This window comes from Dromiciops gliroides, chromosome 1 (genome assembly GCF_019393635.1).
Source record: "Dromiciops gliroides isolate mDroGli1 chromosome 1, mDroGli1.pri, whole genome shotgun sequence".
In the NCBI taxonomy this organism is placed as follows: Eukaryota; Metazoa; Chordata; class Mammalia; order Microbiotheria; family Microbiotheriidae; genus Dromiciops; species Dromiciops gliroides.
In genome coordinates, this window is record NC_057861.1 from 543,786,600 (window position 1) to 543,808,731 (window position 22,132).

The following is a 22,132-nucleotide window of genomic DNA, read 5'->3' on the forward strand; positions in this document are numbered from 1 at the left end:
AGGCAGCATACATGTCTGTTGTGGAGTTGAATATTTAGCAAGAGATGGATTTATAGCTGAAAGGAACCCATAGAAGCCATCGGAAACAAGCCCTTTATTTTCTAGTTGAGGCAGTGACTTGCCGAGGGTCATATAACTAATAAATATCTGAGGTATAATTGGTCCTGGGTTCTTTAACACCACAGATACTGCTCTTTTCATTGTCTCACACCTGGGACTTCTCAGGACATCACAAATGTGACATCACAACTACATTAAACACGTTTGGAATTCAAATAATCACAACCTAATTTATTTGTTTTATAAGCTCACCTTTTCCTAGAAAATATTTTCTCCAAAGGGGTCCCACTTACAAGCCCATAATTTGGTCAGGGGGTCAGCGTCCACTATATTAAAGAAAAGGCTTCTGACCAACATTAGTGGCCTGTGACAATCCTAGGTAAGACTCAGCCCTGAGCTCTTGGCATAGTCAGTTGCTCTGTACCCAGGAATCCAGGGTGTGCTCAGGGGGTCCCCCTCTGCTGCACGATTCTTTAGTTCCCTGGCTCCCTGCCCAGAACATGAGGTTCAGGTTCCCAGGAACCCTGAGAGTTTTCACCCTCTCCAAGCTCATTTATCAAGGAAAGGGGACAGCCTCCCTGGAAGTTTTCCAAATCTGGCATTTAGGAGTCTCATCCCAGCCTCTAGGAAGAACAGGTGTTTCTATTCTTAAGTAGCTCCAACTTTTCACTCCCTCCACATCCATCAATGTCACTCTTTACAGGACCTTACACAGCCAAACAAGTTACCAAGTGTTACAGTCTTTAGGATGTTACACAAGAAATAATGCTTGCCTCTAATAGCCTGCTCATTCCCCATTCTGTTCTTACCATCCTTCAGAGTCCCTCTCTGAAAAAAAGTGGAAACCTCTCACCTTTCTGCTCTCTTCAGGGTCTTATCTATGTTGTAGGATTCTTAAGACTATTCTCCAAGTGTTCTATGCATATAAGTTTATCTCCTTAATTGGACTCTAAGTTCTCAGAAGGCAAGGATTGTGCCTTCTCCAGTATTCCCCACAGTGCATAGAGGGGGACCTCCTAGTCAATGTGTACTCAACCAAGGGTTATGAGCAAAAGGTTCCCTCAGATGTGGATTAAGGTGTGTGGCAAGCAACAGGGGAGTGTAGGGGAAATCCACATTGTTTCAATTTTCCAGAAGCAGCAGTGGTCTCAAGTTTCAAAACTGCACTCAAGGTCCCCCCTACCCCACCCCATCTTTTATAAGATAGTTATCCACTTCAAAAGATTTACAATGGCATGTCTAGCGTGGAACCTGGCTAAGGCAGGTGTGGGCAAGTAAGGTTCTTAACTTTTTTTTGTATCACTGACCTCTTTGACAATCTGGTGAAACCTCGGACCCCTCCTCAGAATAATTATTTTAAGTACATAAAAAACCATACCAGATTACAAAATAAACTAATTCTACTGAAACACAAATTATCAAAATTAAAAAGAAAATCTAAGGAAGAAGCTTCAGAGAGGTCTTCCTCAAGCTTAGATTATCTTTGGTTAACGTGGAACTACTGTTCTTAGAGGTAGAATGAGACTGGTGACAAAAAAATGGAGCAAAATGGAAATTCTCTGCCGATTAACACAATGATTTCAATGTATGAGAGAGGACACCCTAGAGAGTTTGAGATCTGGGGTCTTTAATGTAGTTGTGACAAGGTTAATAACATGGATGTCCGTTTAGTAGCAAACTTTCTAAAAAGAGCCCCCAAGGGAACATGCCATTCCCAGATCTGTCTCTGGGGCCATTTAACTCACCACCATCCAGCTATAAACAGCTATGTCTGGCAGCTTCTACACTGGGAAAACTATGTTCAAAATGCATATTGCTGAACCTTGTGGCCTAACCAGAGATCACCACAGTCCCAAAGCAGATTTCATTTGCATGTTTGGCCATGGTACCACTGATGGCCAAGTTTGGAAAAAAGGGATGAAATCTTTCCCTCACTTTTCCCTACCCATAGCACTAACCAAAAACAACTTCCTAGCCCCAAATCATCTCTATACGACCAACCTGTCTTGCACGGTGCTAACCACATAGCAGGACACTTAAAAAAGATCCTACCTACTTGTTTCCCTCATAACCAAGAGGGTGGGGGAAGAGAAAAGATGTGTTTGCTCTACCCTGAGTCTCCAACTACCTTATTCCAGGGCTGGTTCAAAAAAGGGGTTCCTTCTCAACAGTCCCTGGCTCTCTGCCTCACATTCTCTCTAGGGGAGCTTAAGTACAAAAAAAAAAAGAAATTCATAAAGACTTTGGTGCATGGTATGAGTAGAATAAATACTCCCAGCTTGATTTTCAACCTAATTCCTGCCCCCTCCCCCATCTACTGATATGTAGGAGTAATCACAAACCCAGTGCTATTTATGGTAGTGAGTTTCAGGCCTCAAGTCACAAGAGTCCCAATTACCCACGGGGGACCACTAACTAACCCTAACAGGGTGAGAGGACTCTCTAAGTTCTAGGGAATTTTAAAGCTAAGAAAAGCAAATGTTTTCCCCCCACAATCATGAAAATAGATCCTTCTACCCAAAGGTCATTATTTGGTCTCCAAGAAACACTATTTCTCTTTTTCTAGGGCATGAATATGAAGCAGTGGATTCATCACTGGCTCTTATTTAACCTCAATGGATCACCTAACCAGGAGGCCAAGATAAGGCCCTGTGCTCATTTGCATTTGCCCAAAGCCTGTTCCTTCTATCTAAAAGCAACAGGTCATTTGGTCATTAACATACCAAACATATACTGAATGTCTAGAGGGAGCACACTGAGTCAGACACTGCAAAACATACAAAGAGGTAGTAAAAAGATATGGCCCCGTATTTGATTGTGATAGAATACTACTGTGCTATGAGAAATGACGAGGATGGTTTTAGAAAAACCTAGGAACACTTATATAGACTGATGCAAAGTGAAGTGAGCAGGACCAAGAGAACACTGTATGTACATAGTAAGAACAAGACTGTAACAATGACCAACTGTGAAAGATTTAACTACTCTAATCAATACAATAATCTAAGTCAATTCCAAAGGACTCACAATGAAAAATGCTGTCTACCTGCAGAGAGAGAATGATGAACTCTAAGTGCAGACTGAAGCATACTTTTTTTCACTTTCCTTTTCTTGCCTTTTTCAGGCAACATGGCTTATATGGAAATGTTTTGCATGACATCACATGTAAAGTTGGTATCATATTTCTTGCATTCTCAATGCGTGGAGGAGAGGATATAAAGGGAAGGAGGGAACTGGGAATTAAAAAATTTTAAATTGAATATTAAAGTATAATTATTTTTAGAAAAATAAGAAGACAAGTCCCCAGGCATGGCCCCTCCCTTTTCCTCTTTCTCCTTGGATTTGGTGGCGGTCTGTTGTATCTTCAATCATGACAAAAATCAAGGCCAGGGATTTTTGAGGGAAGAAGGAGGAGGAGCTACTTAAACAGATGATTTAAAGGTAGAACTTTCCCAATTGAGAGTGGCTAAGGACACTGGAGGAGCTGCATCCAAGCTAAGATCTGAATTGTCCAAAAATCTATTGCCCAAGCCCTGACTATCATCAACCAGACACAGAAAGAGAACCTCAGGAAATTTTATAAGGGCAAGAAATACAAGCCCCGCAGGCTTAATAAGCACGAGGAAAGCCTGAAGACCAAAAAACAGCAGAGAAAGGAACGCCTATTCCCTCTTTGGAAATTTGCCGTTAAGGCATAATTTGTTCAAGTGCCAAATAAAAAGACAAATTGTTATAAAAAAAAGAAAGAAAGAAAGAAAGAAAAGACAAAAGTCCCTGCCTTCAAGAAGCTTACAATATCCTTGAGAAAACAGAACATATACTTGGAAAGATACATAACAATATAAGACAACAAAGGCCAAGTGGAAAGTGAACAATAGAGGCATCAAGTACCACAAGAATTCTGAGAGACATTGTTGCAAAGGGTCAGGGTACCTGGGAGAGGCTTCATGGAGATGGAGCTTAAGCAGGTCCATGTGAAGAGTAGGATTTAGCTAAATGGAAAAGTTGTGAAGAAAATCACTTCATTCTTATATGTACCTTGGTAGTTCGGGAGGTGGGGGGAGGGGACAGGGTGCCATAATCATGCATGGGACCCTTGGGAACAAAGAATAGACCAGTGTGGCTTAGAAGGGTGAGGTTTGGGTTGGTGTGCTAGAAGTCAGAGAGGTGAGGTCTTAATTGTAGACAATCCTGAATGATGAGCTGATAAGTCTGGAATTCTTTATGGCTCTCAGTATGAGGGTCATCTATGCAGAGTGGTGTTTGAGAAGAATAAACAAGTGGTGATGTGTAGGAAAGATTAGAGGGTGAGACAAGACAACCAAATGGCTGACTACTGGAAAAAATGCAGAGATGATGGACTAGACTGGGGTGATGGCAATGTAAATGTAGCTCCTCTATGCTTCACCCCCAAATATTCTGACTTTCATGTCCTGATTGATCTCTTTATTCCTTTAAGAGGCAGTGTGGTACAGTGGACAGTATACAGGATCTGGGATCAAGAATCTGTTCAAATTCTGCCTCAGACACTTACTAGCTGTGATCCCGGGTAAATCACTGTTTTTTCACGTTCTTAATTGTGAGGTACCTAAACCATGGGTGGGTTTATCTCAGTTCTTGCTGCAAAAACCAGGGAGCCAGGTTCAAAGCTACTTAGGGTGGCCCAGAATGAGTTGAGGTAAGCCCTTTGCAGATAAAGCTACTTTGAGTTAAACGAATAAATCTCGAAAATCCTGGGATGGTTCTGGCCCAGTCTTTAGTGCTAATTATAATCAAGGTCAACTAAAACACAGAGAGAAAATGAAATACTATAACAAATTTTAGGGAGTTGGTCCATAGTCAAATTATCAGTAGTATCTGGTGGCAAGTCTATTCAGTAAATACCTGTCAAATGACTGCTAGGATGAGGCATTGTACAAAGCACTGGAGATACAAAGACCAAGAAAAAAAAAAAAGGAAGGAAGGAAGGAAGGAAGGAAAGAAAAAAGTCCCTTTCTTCAAGGAACTCACATTTGGAGGGGAGGCATGGATATTTAATTAAGTCTGTACAAAGTATAATGATTGAAAGTAGTTTCTTTTTTTCTTAATGGCATTTTATTTTTTCCAATTACATGTAAAAACAATTTTTAACATTCACTTTTAAAAATTTTGGGTTCCAAATGTTTTCCCTCCACCTCACTTCCCACCTCCCTAAGATGACCAGTAAGCAATTATATACCTTATATGTGCGCAATCATGTAATGCATATTTGCATATGTCATGTTGTGAAAGAAGAAACAAATCAAAAGAAAAAAACACACACACACACACACAAAGCAAAAATAGCATCTTTTGATTTGCATTCCCACCAGTTCTTTCTCTGGGAGTGGATAGTATTTTTCATCATGAATCCTTTGGCCTCGGAGCACAAAGGAGCTACATTTACTTTGCCATCACCCTTGTCTTAGATCACAGCATTGCTAAGAATAGCTTAAGTCATTCATAGTTGATCATAGCATAATTTTATAGCTATGTACAGTGTTCTACTGGTTCTGCCTACTTCACTCTACATCAGTTCATGGTAAGTCTTTCTTGGTTTGACTGAAAGTAATTTCAATCAGGGGGCAGCTAGGTGGCGCAGTGGATAGAGCACCAGTCCTGGATTCAGGACGACCTGAGTTCAAATCCTAATTCAGACACTTGACAATGACTAGCTATGTGACTCTGGGCAAGTCACTTAACCCTTATTGCCCCGCAAAAAAAAAAAAGAAAGTAATTTCAATCAAAGGGAAAGAGACGTAATAATCAAAAACAGGGGGCAGCTAGGTGGTGCAGTGGATAAAGCACTGGCCCTGGATTCAGGAGGACCTGAGTTCAAATCCAGCCTCAGACATGACCCTAGCTGTGTGATGATCCTGGGCAAGTCACTTAACCCTCATTGCCCTGCCCCAAACCAAAACAAACAAACAATAAAGGCCTCAAGTAGAAGGTGGACTGAGCCATGCTTTAAAGAAAGTTAGGGTTCAAGGGCTTAGGTGAGAAGGGCATTCCAGACATGGGGGAGCACGTGTACCATGGCATGTTGGAAGGAGATGGATATTATGTAAGCAGTCCAGTTGGACTGGAAAGTTAGGTGGGAGCCAGGCTATGGAAGGCCCTAAATGCTAGGCAAAAGATTTTGTATTTTGTCCTAGAGATATCAGAGAGCCATTGAAGATTTCTGATTTAGACAACAACCAACCATAACTCTAAAAGATGCATGATGAAAAAATGGTATCCATATCCAGATAGAGAGTTGATGGACTTAGATTGCAGAATAAAGTATATTTTTCTTCTCTCTCTCTCTCTCTCTGTCATTCTTTTGGGGAACAGAGCAAATGTGGAATTTATTTTGCATGACTATTCATGTTAGTAATGAGTTGTTTTTGGTGGGGTTTTTTTGCCCTCTCTTTAGATAGGAAAGGGAAAAGGGAAGGGAGATAATTTGAAACTGAACATAAAACTGAAATTAAAAAAAAAGATTTCTGAGTTGGGAGGGAGTGCCGTTTTAGGTATATCAATTTGATAATTGTGTGGAAGATGGATTGGAGAGGGGAGAGACTAAAGGAAGATGAGTTTGAAGCCCATTCCAACACTAAACAACATAAGATGAGGGACTGAAATAGGGTGTTGTCTTTATGAAAAGAGACAAAGTGGAGAGGGATAGATGTGAAAGAAGTTGTGGAGGCAGGAACAAAAAAAGATTTAGCATCTGATTAGATTTGGGGGAGGAGGAAGAGGAAAGTTTCAAAGATGACTCTAAGGATATGAATGTGGGTGACCAGAAGAATATAGGAAGTAAGGTTGGCCCAGGTGTCATCCTAGAATAGACCAATTTGTTTAGTAGAAAATTCTCCAGCCAAAGGTTACCTTTACCTTCCTCCCCACCCACGTGCAAACACAAATACAAACTCATTTGCTACCTTGCAAACCAATAACAATAACTCACAATTCTACAATTCTCTAAGGTTACCTGTACTTTACTCATTATCCAAGAGATTATGAGGTCCTTGAGGGCATGAACTGTCTTTTGCCTTTCTTTGTATCCCCAGTGCTTGTATCACTGGCACACAGATGCTTAATAAATGCTTATTGTCTGACTTACTCATAGTCCTGTGATACACAGCCAGTCTATTATCAATGTCTCAATGTTAAAGAGGAGGAAATGGAGCCTCGAAGAGATGGGACGATGTGTCCAATAAATATCACACTGCTTATTTTGTGTCAGAGCTGGGATTCCAACCCAATTCTTCCAAGTCTCAGCACTACCCTCCCTTACTAGTCCCCTGCCCCCCAAGCCACCCCCTACTTTGGCAAGGCCTATCTTTATACTTCTGAAAAGAGTTTTCACAAGCATGATTATATTGTCACAACATTCCTCTAAGGTTGTTAAGTAAGGCAAGTATTACCCTGCAAACTTGACAGATAGGGAAATTAAGTCCCAGGGGATGCCATGATTCACTTGTGGTCAAGTACCTGGTTGGGACCAGAATTAGGAATAAAAACTAGGCACTCAACAGTCAAATTGATCTTCCTAAAGGACAGGTCTCACCACATCACAGCCCTGCTCAAAAACCTTCAGTGGCTCTCTATTGCTTCTAGAATAAAATACAAAACTCTACAGCTTAGCATTTAAGCTCTTCTATGACCTACCTTTCCAGTGTTATTCCCCACTCAGGCACTATGCCCTCTGTTCCAAGCAAACTGGAATGCCAGCTGTTCTCTTCTGCCTCTGTGCACACATACAAGCCTGGAAATTCAATCCTTCTTTATTTATGGTCTCGGAATCCTTCCCTTCCTTCTAGGGTCACTGCCTTCTAGGGTCAGTCTTTCTCCACCCCCCCCCCCCATTAGTATTTAACTATCTTTGTATATGTTGTATCCTCCGAGAAAATAATAATATAGTAATCTCACATTAGTAATCTCATATAAATTTAGCAATTTTAAGGTTTGCAAAGCTCTTTGCAAAGACTGTGAGGTAGGTAGTACAAGTGTTTTCATTCCCATTTCAGAGATAAGAAAATGGTGGCTCTAAGAGATAATGTGATTTGCACAGGGTCCACACAGCCCATCAGTGTGAGGTGGGATTTGTTTGTTGTTGTTGTTGTTTTTTAGTGAGGCAATTGGGGTTAAATGACTTGCCCAGGGTCACACAGCTAGTAAGTGTTAAGTGTCTGAGGCCGGATTTGAACCCAGGTACTCCTAACTCCAAGGCCCGTGCTCTATCTGCTGCGCCACCTAGCTGCCCCTGTGAGGTGGGATTTGACCCCATGTCTCCTGCCTCAATGAATTCCCTAATTACACCTGTAGCTTAGCACGGTGTCTCACACCCTGGTGATTATTAAACTTGAGTCCTATGATACCCATCTCTTTTATATTCTACAGCACTTGGACACAGGGCTAAGCAAACATGATGAATACTGATTGCCAACTATAAAGATATCCCAGTAAAAATAGGCTCAATCAATAATTTTGACCAAATGCAGGCTACCACCGTTCATTTCTATAACAATGATACTGTAAAGTTCAGGAGGGAAGAGAATAGCCACACTGATATAGAAGCACTTAATTCTTTTAATTGGAAGTCAGTGCTTTTTGGATGTTAAGAAAGACAAGGCTTGGAGGGCCTAGTTTATAGTATCACCTTTACAAGGGTGTTGTAAGGATTGGATATGAAAATGCATGTAAAGTGTAAACTTTAAAGCACTATATAATTGTCAGTTATTCATGTAAAATTTGAAAATGAGAAGCTGAGACTAGAAAAGTGTTAACTTTGATTTCCAGCTGTCTCATCCAACACCCCTCTCCCACAACCAGGAGTCACAATGATGCTATGAGACAGAACAAATAAAAATTCATAATATCAAGAGAGATAAAGAAACCATACTTAAAAGAAACACAAATAAAGAACTAATTTGATGAACAGACATACATTAACCAAATGGCATAGCACACAAATTCATAAAGGGAAAGATAACTGAATTACAAAAAGCCATTTTTACATAACTGTAGTGGGGTTTTTCCTTTTTGGTTATTTGGAACCCCTTTTATCATTTAAAATTAATTTTTTTTGTTCTGAATTTAAAACTTCCACATACTTGAAGGATCACAGGGGGGAAGATCATGTATAGAATTGTGAATCTCCATTTCATACTTCTTGCTCTTAAATATGTAAGAAATTTCACACATTACTTCCCCTCCAAAAGTCAGTTATTATTATTAGTCACAACAAACTCTTGCCATCAGAGTTCGATTTACCTTAGTTACTTATTGGTTCAAAAAAATTCAGGGGGACCTCTAGGGAACAAAAGGGTATAATCAAGATGCTCTTGAAATGCAGAAACTTGGATCTGGTGCTAGCTTCCTAGCCCTGCTGGGTCTTACTTTGTGGCTACCCTTTGTGCTGTGGCCTCTTAACTATTCACTAGTTTCCAAGACTGTACTATCTCCCCTAGCACTAAAGAGACCAGAAGGAAAGAGAAGACTATGGGGCTGTAACTTTTTTCCAGCCAGGAAACTGCTAAACCATGATCCGAAAAGCATGAGTCATGTGGCCCTTAGAACACCACATACTTCCCAACAATTCCAAGACAGGCAAGCATCTTCCTTCTAGGATCTTCTCTAATGGAAAACTCCAGAGAGCCTCTCTCTCTGCCTAGAAACAGAATGTGGTTACAAAACTCTCTAGACTTGTCCAGATCTGATATTCTTTTTTTTTTTAGAGGCAATTGGGGTTAAGTGACTTACCCAGGGTCACACAGCTAGTAATTGTTAAGTGTCTGAGGCCGGATTTGAACTCAGGTCCTTCTGAATCCAGGGCCAGTGCTCTATCCACTGTGCCACCTAGCTGCCCCAAGATCTGATATTCTTAAAGGAAGAGAGTGGTGTATTCATGTTGCCAAAGTTGATTTATTTACTGGTAACAGGTAACTTAGCCATCAGCCATTATTACAGCAACACTTGTCTTTCTCTGCTTCCTGGAAGACTGGGGGCCACACTCTTGAACTTGTTCCCTGATACTGGGTAGTTTTGAGTTTTCCCTTACTGGGTTTCCCCTTCTGATGTGGACTAGTAAAACCCCCAACTTCTAAAAGAATAAGAAAGTTATGGGAAAAGGGAGAAGAGAAAGACTAAGGGAGTCATGTGCTAAACAAGAAAATCCAAAGAGTTCTCTTCTCCCACACCCATGTAAATAGGACAAAGTCTCTTATATAACTTAATGACTTAGTAAAGAACAGTTTGTGTTACCTAACCAATAAGGAAAAACAACAGTTACTTGGAAGATTGGAGAAGTAGACTACAGAGAGACTTCATTAAATAGATTCCATGCAAGCATCATGCTAACCCACACACCTATACAAATGTCTTTGCTAGTACTTTCCTTGACTAATTCAATTCACAAACATCTGTTAAAAGCTAGGCACTGTGCTAGGTGGTGGAGCTAACCAAGGTAGAAACAAAACAGCACCTGCCCTCAGGAAACTTACATTCTCATTTGGAAGTACAACACATACACAGATAAATAGGGGAGAAAGTTTGAGGAGGAAACATTAACCACTAGAAGGTGAAGGAAGGGAAAAGCAGTCTGATATAGTGGATGGGGCACTAGATTTGGAATGAGGAAGACCTGGGTCCAAATCTCAATAAGATATTTACTATGGGGGCAGCTAGGTGGCGCAGTGGATAAAGCACTGGCCCTGGATTCAGAACCTGAGTTCAAATCCAGCCTCAGACACTCTACACTAGCTGTGTGACCCTAGGCAAGTCACTTAGCCCCAATTGCCTCACACACACACACAAAAAAGATATTTACTAAGTAACCACTGGCAGGGCACTTAATCTCTCTGTACCTCAGTTTCCTTATCTGTAAAATGATGGGAATTGGACTTAAGGGCCTCTAAAGTACTCTCCAGGGGCAGCTAGGTGGTATAGTGGATAGAGCACCGGCCCTGGAGTCAGGAGGGACCTGAGTTCAAATCTGACCTTACACACTTGACGCATACTAGCTATGTGACTCTGGGCAAGTCACTTAACCCCAATTGCCTCACCCCCCCCCCTAAAAAAAAAGTACTCTCCAGCTCTAAATCCATCATCTATAATCTAAGAGGTTAGGAAAGGATTCCTAAAAGAGAGACCTGAGTTGAGCCTAGAAAGTTAAGAAGAAACAATGAAGATAAGGCCTCAAAACCAAAAAATTTTTAAAACGTTAGGGCTAGAAGCAGATGTGATCTAATCTCCTCACAGGACAGAGGAGAACATTTAAAATGAGATGTGAAATGACTTGCCTGCACACCACATGCTTTGTGGCATAGTTAAAATTAGAACCTAGGTCTTACAACCTCACTCCTGACCCTTTGTATTATGCTATGTTGCATATATTTTCAGACTTGTTCTGATGCTTCGATTGATTTTACTGACTTTTTCCTTCCTCCTTCCCCTTCCCCCCAAAACCCCACATGTTTTTTTTGGGGGGGGGTGAGGCAATTGGGGTTAAGTGACTTGCCCAGGGTCACACAGCTAGTAATTGTTAAGTGTCTGAGGCCGGATTTGAACTCAGGTCCTCCTGAATCCAGGGCCGGTGCTCTATCCACTGCACCACCTAGCTGCCCCCCACATGTTTTTTGGTAATATGGGATGGCACTATGGAAGGGGAAGAATGGGTTCTGGAAGAAAATCTGATGACATAAAAAACAAAATTTCTTCTTCTAAACAGTGGAGATAATATTTACACTACCTACTTTACAACCTGAGTCTCTGTTTCTTTATTAAATGATTTCTAAGGCTTCCAGCTGGCTCTAAAATACTGTTATACAGTCACCTGGGCCTTAATCTATTCTATCTCTTATTGTATTTATCTTTTGTTATTAATAAGACATGTGCATAGCTCTTTAAAATTTGCATAGAGTTTTACATACATTATCTGATTGGAGCCTCACAACAATGCTGTGTGGAAGGTATTGCTCTTATGATTATCCCCAAAAAGAGGCAAAAAAAAGGCAAAAAGATTAAGTGATCTGCCATGGACCAACAGCTAGTAGTGGTCAGTGGTTGCATCTGAACCCAAATCTTCTGACTCCACAATGCCAAGCTGCCTTTCTTTGTATGAGTTATGTCCTGTTGGTCCTTGGGAACAAAACTATGTGATAGGGCCTTTTTCTATCCCTAAGATTATTAGGGGCTTTAGTGATCAAATAATTCAGTAAATATTTACTGGATGCCCTGGAAGCTTGCTAGGTGCTAAACTTAATAAGCATGATATAAAAATATAATGTAAGACATGTTCCATATTTCAACATCCTGATTTTACTGATAAGGAAATAAGTTCCACAAATATGGCATTTTTCAAAGTTTGCAAAACACTTTCTTCACAAAAGCCAAATGACAGCTGAGTTACTATTCCCATTTTACAGATGAGGAAACCAAGGCCCTAGAGTTAAGTGCCTTAAATCCTATGGGTCTAGGGGCAGCTAGGTGGCGCAGTGGATGGAGCACCGGCCCTGGAGTCAGGAATACCTGAGTTCAAATCCGGCCTCAGACACTTAACACTTACTGGCTGTGTGACCCTGGGCAAGTCACTTAACCCCAATTGCCTCACTAAAAAAAAAAAAAATTTTTTTAAAAATCCTATGGGTCTGTGCACCACACCTTGCTGCCTCTTGAAAACTGAGGTCCACTGAGTTTAATGAGACAGGCAAACAGTTAGTTAGAGGAGCCCTATATCAATAGGTTGCTCACTGTCCATATATCAACAGACTAAGATGTTTTTCATGTGACTGCACTTTCCTTATTTAGTATTGTGGAGCCAACAATGGATTGAGAGCCGGGGTTATAGCCCTGATTCGGCCAGTCACTCAATGACTGGCCAAGTCACTTTCCTCTTCTATGAAACCTCCTATGTTCCTATCCAGCCCTCATGAGTCCAGAATAAACTACTGTCCCAGAACTGCCTGACTCATTTTCACAGGAGCCCTTCCCTTCTCCAAGGACTTCTGTGTTCTTTCAAACCCAAAGGGTGGAAACACTCATATGAGGTTCGAGCTCAGAGAATTGAAGCATCTGGAGCCTTTCCCTAACAAAGTGAAGGCAGTGTGTCTAACTCCAGGGGCAGGGAACCAACCAATCCCCCTACTAGGATTAAATTTCTTAGACGCAAGAAAATTCCCGCAGGCATCCCTTTATTACAACCGTTACTCCAGTGCAATTCCCCCAGCTGTCAACTTCAAAGTCAACTGCTGCAACAATGCCAGCTCAGCCCCAGGTTCCTCCTCCCATTGGGTAAGCAGCACGCATATTAATGACCTTATTAGATGCCTCCACCGACTTCCCTTTTTAAAACGGATTGCCGCGAGAACAAAACAGTAAGACTCCAAACCCAATATCGCAATAAAAAAAGACAGGTCTGCACAGTCCTGATTACCCAGATCATTCAGAAAAACACAAATACCCTTCTTTGGTCAGGATCACCTAAGGAACCGAGGGGGGTCTACTTCTTTTTCGGATTTGGGCGGCTCCAGGAAGGCTAGAAACCACCCGTGGGAGGCTTCTGTCTCTCAAATGTTCCGGGCTGATCTATCCCCGGGGTTCCTCCTTTGCCCTGACACTGGCTTCCGCTGACTGAGACAACCACACTTTCATTACTACCACCTAAACCCTCTGCAACCAAACCACTAGCAGAGAACTAAGCTAAGCATGGTTTGATAAAGGGGAACCCTCCCCCATTCCCTCCTCGGACTGAATGCATTTCCATTTTGAAACATGTTAAGTAAGCGCCTACAATGGGCACAACACAGTGCTCGGGGGAGATACGACACCCTCATTTTGCAGACATCGAGAGCAGTCTGAAAGACGGAAGGCCCCCTTTGGCAATGAAAAGGCCTGGCCCACCAACCCTTTTTGTTATGAGGTAAGGGGTATCCTGGGTGGGGGTGGGGGTGTCCGTGAGGGTTTGAGACAAACTGGGGGCTCCTATAAGAAAAGGAAAAGTTAACACATAATAGCAGCGAAAACATCTAAGGCTGCCCTACTGAAATACACTGGGGTGCTTATCCTTTTGTCCCCCGCCCCCCTAGCCCCACACCGCTCCCCACAGACCATCTTTTCTTCCATGAGGCCTACGTACCTTCTGAAGGCAAGCAACCGCCGCAGCCCCAGACGACTGCCAGAAAACAGAGGAGTTTGTAGCTTCTCTCCCCTAGGAGCTCCAGGGTGCACGACAGGTAGGTCCCCCAAACGTCTCGGGGCTGTGGGGGAGGGGCAGGCGAGACGCTCGCCGCGGCTCGGGGAAGGCGGGCGAGTGGAGCACGCAGGCCGGGATGGAACGATCCCGGGAAGGCGCGAGCCCCGGGGGCTCGGGCGAGGGGCACCAGCTGAGAAGCTGAGAGAGAGCTGCAGCGACCGAGCTGGAATCTAGACGCCGAGCCAGCTAGTGCAAAGCCCTAGAGAGATAGAGAGCGGTGCAACCAAAGCCGCCTGGCCGCAAGCCTGCTCCGGGAGCTGGAGTGTGGGCGGTACCTCGGAGAGGCTCGGCTGAGCTGGGAGCGGTCACATGCACACAGACCCTCGGTAGGTACTACGGCTGCGGCGCTCTTCTGCCTAGCTTCAAGAACCTCAGCCTCGGGATTGGCAGATCCTCGGGACAGGGCGGGACCAATGGGCTCCGGGGCGGAGTCAATCCACACACACCCCTCCCCCACCCTCAGCTAACTAGACTGAATGTGCTCTGAATTCCCCAAGGGCAGCTCATTGGAGGTAGTTTAAAAGTCATTGGCCGTTTGATTATGTGATGCCATTTTGTGGGAGGAGGGAAGGTGTAAGGGGAAGAGCATCAGCTATTAAAAATATATCACTTGGGGGTGGCTAGGTGGTGCAGTGGTAAAGCACCGGCCCTGGATTCAGGAGTACCTGAGTTCAAATCCGACCTCAGACACTTGACACTTACTAGCTGTGTGACCCTGGGCAAGTCACTTAACCCCCATTGCCCCGCAAAAAAAAAAAAGAAAAAAAGAAAAAAAAAATATCACTTACAGGATCCTGTCCCAGGCAGTCTGAAATCCTGCCATTCACCTCTTGAGAAATGCAGACTTTTTTTTCTGTTTTAATAGTAGCACCCCTCCCCATGGCCGGACCGCCCTTCCTACTATTGACCTCCCTGGCTTAAGTCCCAACTAAAATGGCACCTTCTACAGGAAGCCTTCCCCAGACCCTGTTAATTCCGGGGCTTTCCTTCTTTTAATTATTGCCTATTTATCCTGTTTATAGCTCGATTTGTAAGTATTTGTTTGCATGTTGTCTCCCCGATTAGATTGTAAACTCCTTGAGGGCAGAGACTGTCTTTTGCTTCTTTTTTGTATCCCCAGAGCTTAGCACCATACCTGGCACATAGTAAGTGCTAAATGTTTATTGAATTGCATTAATAAATGCCTAACAATACTGGGGAAATCTATCCCATAACACATTATAAGATAACACCTTTGCCAGACCTGTGTACCTACAGTTCTTTACCTGAAGTAGGTCATAATAAATTTGTGGACTTGAGTTAGTTCTTTTAGATGTGGACACTGAAGATGGGTGTCCATCATTTTTCTCTGATGAAGCTGTGGGTTATCAGATGTAAAGTCTTGGAGTGAAAAGTCTAAAGGGTACATTTGGTTTTGGTGGGTTTTGGTTGTTAAATTTCAAACCTTTGATAAAACAACTGATGGAGGAGGCCAAAAAGGGTTAACAGACAAACCTAAGACCCAAGCTCTAATTTAGATCTGAGCTCCAAGAGGGGCTATAACAGATAGGCCCCAGCTCTGAAAAGGATCAATGGATAACTTAAAACTTGTTACCCACATTAATCACCACCCATAACAAGAACATAAAGAGGTAGGTCATAGAGACCTTAACTATAACAAAGACAAAGAGACAGCTTACAGATTTTTTTTTTTGTGGGGCAATGAGGGTTAAGTGACTTGCCCAGGGTCACACAGCTAGTAAGTATCAAGTGTCTGAGGCCGTATTTGAACTCAGGTCCTCCTGAATCCAGAGCCAATGCTTTATCCACCTAGCTGCTCCCAGCTTATAGAAATTTTAATTGATAACCGAGAAATTAGGTCTGGGAACGAAACACAGGGACACTATGACCTTGGCAAGTTGAGGTAACATGTACAGAAAAGGCCAAATTTGTCTCCAGATTCACCGACTCATAAACCCCAAAAACACACCTCCAGGGAAAAAGGTACCCGACTCGGGGGTTGGTTTAAGCCCCCAGGAAGTCCAAATTAGGAAAAACCCTCCCTTGTACTTCCCTAAAGTGGAGATTATTATAATAAGACTGATAATCAATTTATCCATACTATAAATATAACTGTCCTTCCTTTCCCTATTTGAGAGACATCTTCATAGTGCTCTCCCTGTGTTCACTCACAGTATTGCAATAAAACTTGGTAAACTGAGTCACTGAGTCTTGTTATTCTTTTGAGACAACTCATGATCAATTTGACCCTAAATTCCATCCCACATCACAACCTGGCTCTAGCCAACTCTTACAGGCTTGTTGCACATTATTTCCCTTCTATGTTCTATTCAAACAGTCTAACTGGGTCAAACAACAATCATAGAAACAATAACTTCATCCAAGGGAATGACAACAATGAAACAACACACCAAAACTTAAGGGATGCAGCCAAAGCAGTAATTAAGGGAAATTTTATATCTCTAAATGCTTACATGAATACAACAGAAAAAGAGGAGATCGGTGAATTGGGCATGCAACTAAAAAAGTTAGAACAGGAACAAATTTTAAATCCCCAATTAAATACTAAATTAGGAATTCTGAAAATCAAAGGAGAGATTAATAAAATTGAAAGTAAGAAAACTACAGAACTAATAAAACTAAGAGCTGGTTTTGTGGAAAAAATCAATAAAATACATAAACCTTTGGTTAATTTGATTAAAAAAAAAAAAGAAAACCAAATTACTAGTATCAGAAATGAAAGGGGTGGGGGCAGCTAGGGTGGCACAGTGGATAAAGCACCGGCCCTGAATTCAGTAGTACCTGAGTTCAAATCCGGCCTCAGACACTTAACACTTACTAGCTGTGTGACCCTGGGCAAGTCACTTAACCCCAATTGCCCCGCCAAAAAAAAAGAAAAAGAAAAAAAAATTAAAGGCATGGATTCGCCACCAATGAGAAGGAAATTAAAACAATAATTAGGAGCTATTTTGCCCAACTTTATGCCAATACATTTGACAATCTAAAGGAAATGGATGAATATTTACAATAATATAAACTGCCAAGATTAACAGAAGAGGAAATAAAAGACTTGAATAGCCCCCATTTTAGAAAAAGAAATTGAACAAGCCATCAGTGAACCTCCCTAAGAAAAAAATCTTCCATGGCCAGACGGGTTTACAAGTGAATTCTACCAAACATTTAAAGAACAATTAATTCCAATACTATATAAATTATTTGGGAAATAGGTGAAGAAGGAGTTCTACCAAGTTCTTTTTATGATGCAAATATGGTGTTGATACCTAAACCAGACAGAGACAAATCAGAGAAAGAAAATTATAGACCAATTTCCCTAATGAATATTGATGAAAACATTTTAAATAAAATATTAGCAAGATTACAGCAATTTATCACCAGGATAATACACTATGACCAGGTGGGATTTATACCAGGAATGCAGGGTTGCTTCAACATTAGAAAAACTATCAACATAATCAACCACATCAATAATAAAACTAGCCAAAATCATATGATTTTCTCAACAGATGCAGAAAAAGCTTTTGACAAAATATAGCACTCATTCCTATTTAAAACACTAGAGAGCACTGGAATAAATGGAGCTTCCCTTAAAATGAGAAGCAGAATCTATCTTAAACCATCAGCAAACATTACATGTAATGGGGATAAGTTAGAGGCATTTCCAATAAGATCAGGGGTGAGACAGGGATGTCCATTATCACCTCTATTATTTAATATTGTACTAGCAATGTTAGCTTTAGCAATAAGAGAAGAAAAAGGAATTGAAGGAATTAAAATAGGCAAGGAAGAAACAAAACTATCACTCTCTAGATGATATGATGGGCATCCCCTCATATGATATGATGTTTGAGAATCCTAAATAATCAACTAAAAAAACTACTTGAAACAATTAATCACTTTAGAAAAGTTGCAGAATATTTTAAAAATCCACAAAAATCATCAGTATTTCTATATATGATCAACAAAGCTCAGCTGCAAGAGATAGAAAGAAAAATTTCATGTAAAATAACTATAGACAATATAAAATATTTGGGAGTCTACTTCCCAAGACAAACCTAGGAACTCTATGAAACAACTACAAAACACTTTTCACACAAATAAAATCAGATCTAAATAACTGGAAAAATATCAATTGTTCATGGATAGGCCAAGTTAATATAATAAAAATGACAATTCTACCTAAATTAATTTACTTATTCAGTGCCATACCAATCAGAGTGCCTAAAAATTATTTTGTAGAGCTAGAAAAAATAATAACAAAATTCATCTGGAAGAACAAAAGGTCAAGAATACCAAGAGAAGTAATAAAAAAGCACGGGAAGGTAGGCCAACTTTAACAAATCTAAAGCTATACTATAAAGTGGCAGTCATCAAAACTATTTGGTACTGGATAAGAAATAGAGTGGTGGATCAGTGGAATAGGTTAAGCATAGGAGACAGTAGTAAATCACTATAATAATTTGCTGTTTGATAAAACCAAAGACTCCAGCTTCTGGGATAAGAACTCACCATTTGACAAAAATTGCTGGGAAGACAGAAAGACAGTATGGCAGAAACTTGGCAGAAACCAACATCTTATACCATATACCAAAATAAGGTCAAAATGGGTACATGATTTAGACATAAAGGGTGATACCATAGGCAAATTAGGAGAGGAAGGAATAGTTTACCTCTCAGAACTATGGAGAGAGAACAATTTATGACCAGACAAGAGATAGAGAATATTATATTATAAAAAACAAAATGGATTATTTTGATTACATTAAATTAAAAAGGTTTTATACAAACAGTAGCAATGCAGCCAAAATTAGAAGGAAAGCAGAAAGCTGGGAAACAATTTTTACAGCCAGTATTTCTGATAAAGGCCTCATTTCTAAAATATATCAAAAACTAAATAAAATTTTTAAGAATACAAGTCATTTCCCAATTGAGAAATGGTCAAAGGATATAACAGGCAGTTTTCAGATGAAGAAATCAAAGCTATCTATTGCCATATTAAAAAATGCTCTAAATCAATATTGATTAGAGAAATGCAAATTAAAACAACTCTGAGGTAACACCTGATGCCTATCAGATTGGCTAATACAACAAAAAAAGGAAAATGATATATGATGGAGAAGCTGTGGAAAAATTGGAACACTAATGCATTGTTGGTGGAATTGTGAACTGATCCAGCCATTCTGGAGAGCAGTTCGGAACTATGCCCAAAGGGCTACAAAACTGTGCATACCCTTTGACCCAGTAATACCACTATAAGGTCTGTATTCCAAAGAGAGCATAAACAAAGGAAAAGGACCCACATGTACAAAAATATTTATAGCAGCTCTTTTTGTGGTGGCAAAGAATTGGAAATTGAGGGGATGCCCATCAACTGGGGAATGGCTGAACAGGTTGTGGTATATGCATGTAATGGAATACTATTGTGCTATAAGAAATGATGAGCAGGGGGGCAGCTAGGTGGCAAAATGGATAAAGCACAGGCCCTGGATTCAGGAGGACCTGAGTTCAAATCCAGTCTCAGACACTTGACACTTACTAGCTGTGTGACCCTTATTGCTCTGCAGAGAGAGAGAGAGAGAGAGAGAGAGAGAGAGAGAGAGAGAGAGAGAGAGAGAGAGAGAGAGAGAGAAAGAAATGATGAGCAGGCAGATTTCAGAAAAATCTGGAAAGACCTTAAGTGGACTGATGCTGAGTGAAGTGAGCAGAACCAGGAGAACATTGTACACAGTAACAGCAACATTGTATGATGATCAACTGTGATAGACTTAGCTCTTCTCAGCAATACAATGATCCAAGACAATTCCAAAGGACTCATGATGAAAAATGCTCTCCACACCCAGAAAAACTGTGGAATCTGAATGCAGATTGAACCATACCATTTCTTCTTTTTTTGAGGTTTTTCCCTTTTGTTCTGATTCTTTTTTCACATGACTATTGCAGAAATATGTTTAATGTGATTGTACATATATAACCTATATCAGATTGCTTTCTGTCTTGGGGAGGGGGGAGGGAAGGGAAGGAGAGGGAAAATTTAGAACTCAAAATCTTATAAAAACAAATGTTGAAAACTATCTTTACATGTAAATGGAAAATATAAAATACTAAGATTGAAAAAGACTAGTCTAGGGGGCAGCTAGGTGGCGCAGTAGATAGAGCACCAGCCCTGGAGTCAGGAGTACCTGAGTTCAAATCCGGCCTCAGACACTTAACACTTACTAGCTGTGTGACCCTGGGCAAGTCACTTAACCCCCATTGCCCTGCAAAAAAAAAAAAAGAAAAAGAGAAAAAAAAAAAGAAAAAGAAAAAGACAGTCTACATGTACTTCCTCAAAGATATTTCATCTGCCATCTATGGGCCTTTGTACCAGCTGTAAGTCCCCCATTCCTGGAATCCTTTCCCTCCTGATATCTGATATTTTTTATATCATCCCTAGCTTCTTTCAAGGCTAAACCTAAGTGCCACTTCTTACAGGAGGCCTTTCTGGATTCTTCCAATGGTTGGTACTTTGCCCCACCCATCACTTTGTGTAGTTTGTAATTACTTACTGTATCTGACTGTTTTCCATTTTACCTCAATAGAATATAAACTTCTTGAAGTCCAGAGGCAGGAGCTGCTTGGTTTTTTTTTTTTTTTTAATCTTTGCAGCCCTTTATCATCTAGCACAGGGCCTAGCAGTGCTTAATAAATTAGTGCAGAATGAATGAATGAATGAATGAATGGGCCATGCTTTGAGGAAAATGCCAATTTCATCTGTCAGGATGATTCCACCAGAGGGACAAAAGCTTGAATTGGCTCACCACAGTATGTAAAATACTGATGTATGGCCAAAAAGCTGGATGGTACAGGTGAGTACCTACTGGTTTGGGGCAGAAATCTCCAAGTATCCTTTGCCTCACATATCCCCACTTACTCCCTACCCCTTTCAGGTTTGCCTAGAATGCTGGAAAAGCGGCTAATTTGGATACATTAACCATTGTGTCTTTTTGGAATTGTGGGAAGGAGAAAAAGGCAGAGCTAGGAGAAGAGCAGGGTGGGTTGCTATGGAAGTGACAGAGGGTCTGTAGCCATGAGGTCACCAGTGCCAGTTCTGGATCTAAATTAGTATGGGTGAATTTTATACCAGTTGTATCAAGGAGGACACTGTGTTTCTGAAATCCATACAGACTGAAGACATAAGGCAATGATTCATTTCCCTGCTCTCCTTTCCTCTCTTTTGAGTCAACTAGGTGGCACAGTGGATAGTATAGTGTCAGACACATAGACACTTATAAGTGTTTATTGATTAAGTGCTGGGCCTAAACTCAGGAAAACCTGAGTTCAAATCCAACCTCACATACTTTCTAGCTGTGTAACCTTTGGCAAGTCAAGCTGTCTGCCTCAGTTTACTCAGCTGTAAAATGGGAATTATAATTGTTCCCATTTCTTAGGGTTGATGTAAAAACCAAACCAGACAGTATTTGCAAAGTGCTTAGCATAGGGCCTGGTGTATCAAGTAGGCACTTTATAAGTACTTGTTCCCTTTTCTCTTTCTTTTGAGTCTGATATCTCTTCCTCCCCCCACCTAGCTTATCCCTATTTCTTAAAAGTCTGTTGGGGCAGCTAGGTGGCGCAGTAGATAGAGCACTGGCCCTGGAGTCAGGAGTACCTGAGTTCAAATCCGACCTCAGACACATAATACTTACTAGCTGTGTGATCCTGGGCAAGTCACTTAACCCCAATTGCCTCACAAAAAAAAAAGTCTGTTTACTTTTTTGCATTTAAACATTAATTGTATCTCAAGCCTGCAAATATGATTAATAT

General features: G+C 41.0%; 1 protein-coding gene across 4 annotated transcripts in view; it reads right to left on the reverse strand.

The window, feature by feature from the left end:
* Positions 1-14,662, reverse strand: part of EEF2K (eukaryotic elongation factor 2 kinase) — a 75,241-nt gene extending 60,579 nt beyond the window's left edge. For 2 of the 4 annotated variants that reach the window (XM_043972388.1, XM_043972385.1), the window contains exon 1: positions 14,198-14,662. The gene's annotated coding sequence lies outside the window, so the exon portion shown is untranslated. The remainder of the gene's footprint in view (positions 1-14,197) is intronic. The other 2 variants (XM_043972398.1, XM_043972392.1) reach the window with 1 other exon arrangement.
* Between the last annotated feature and the right edge of the window lie 7,470 nt (positions 14,663-22,132).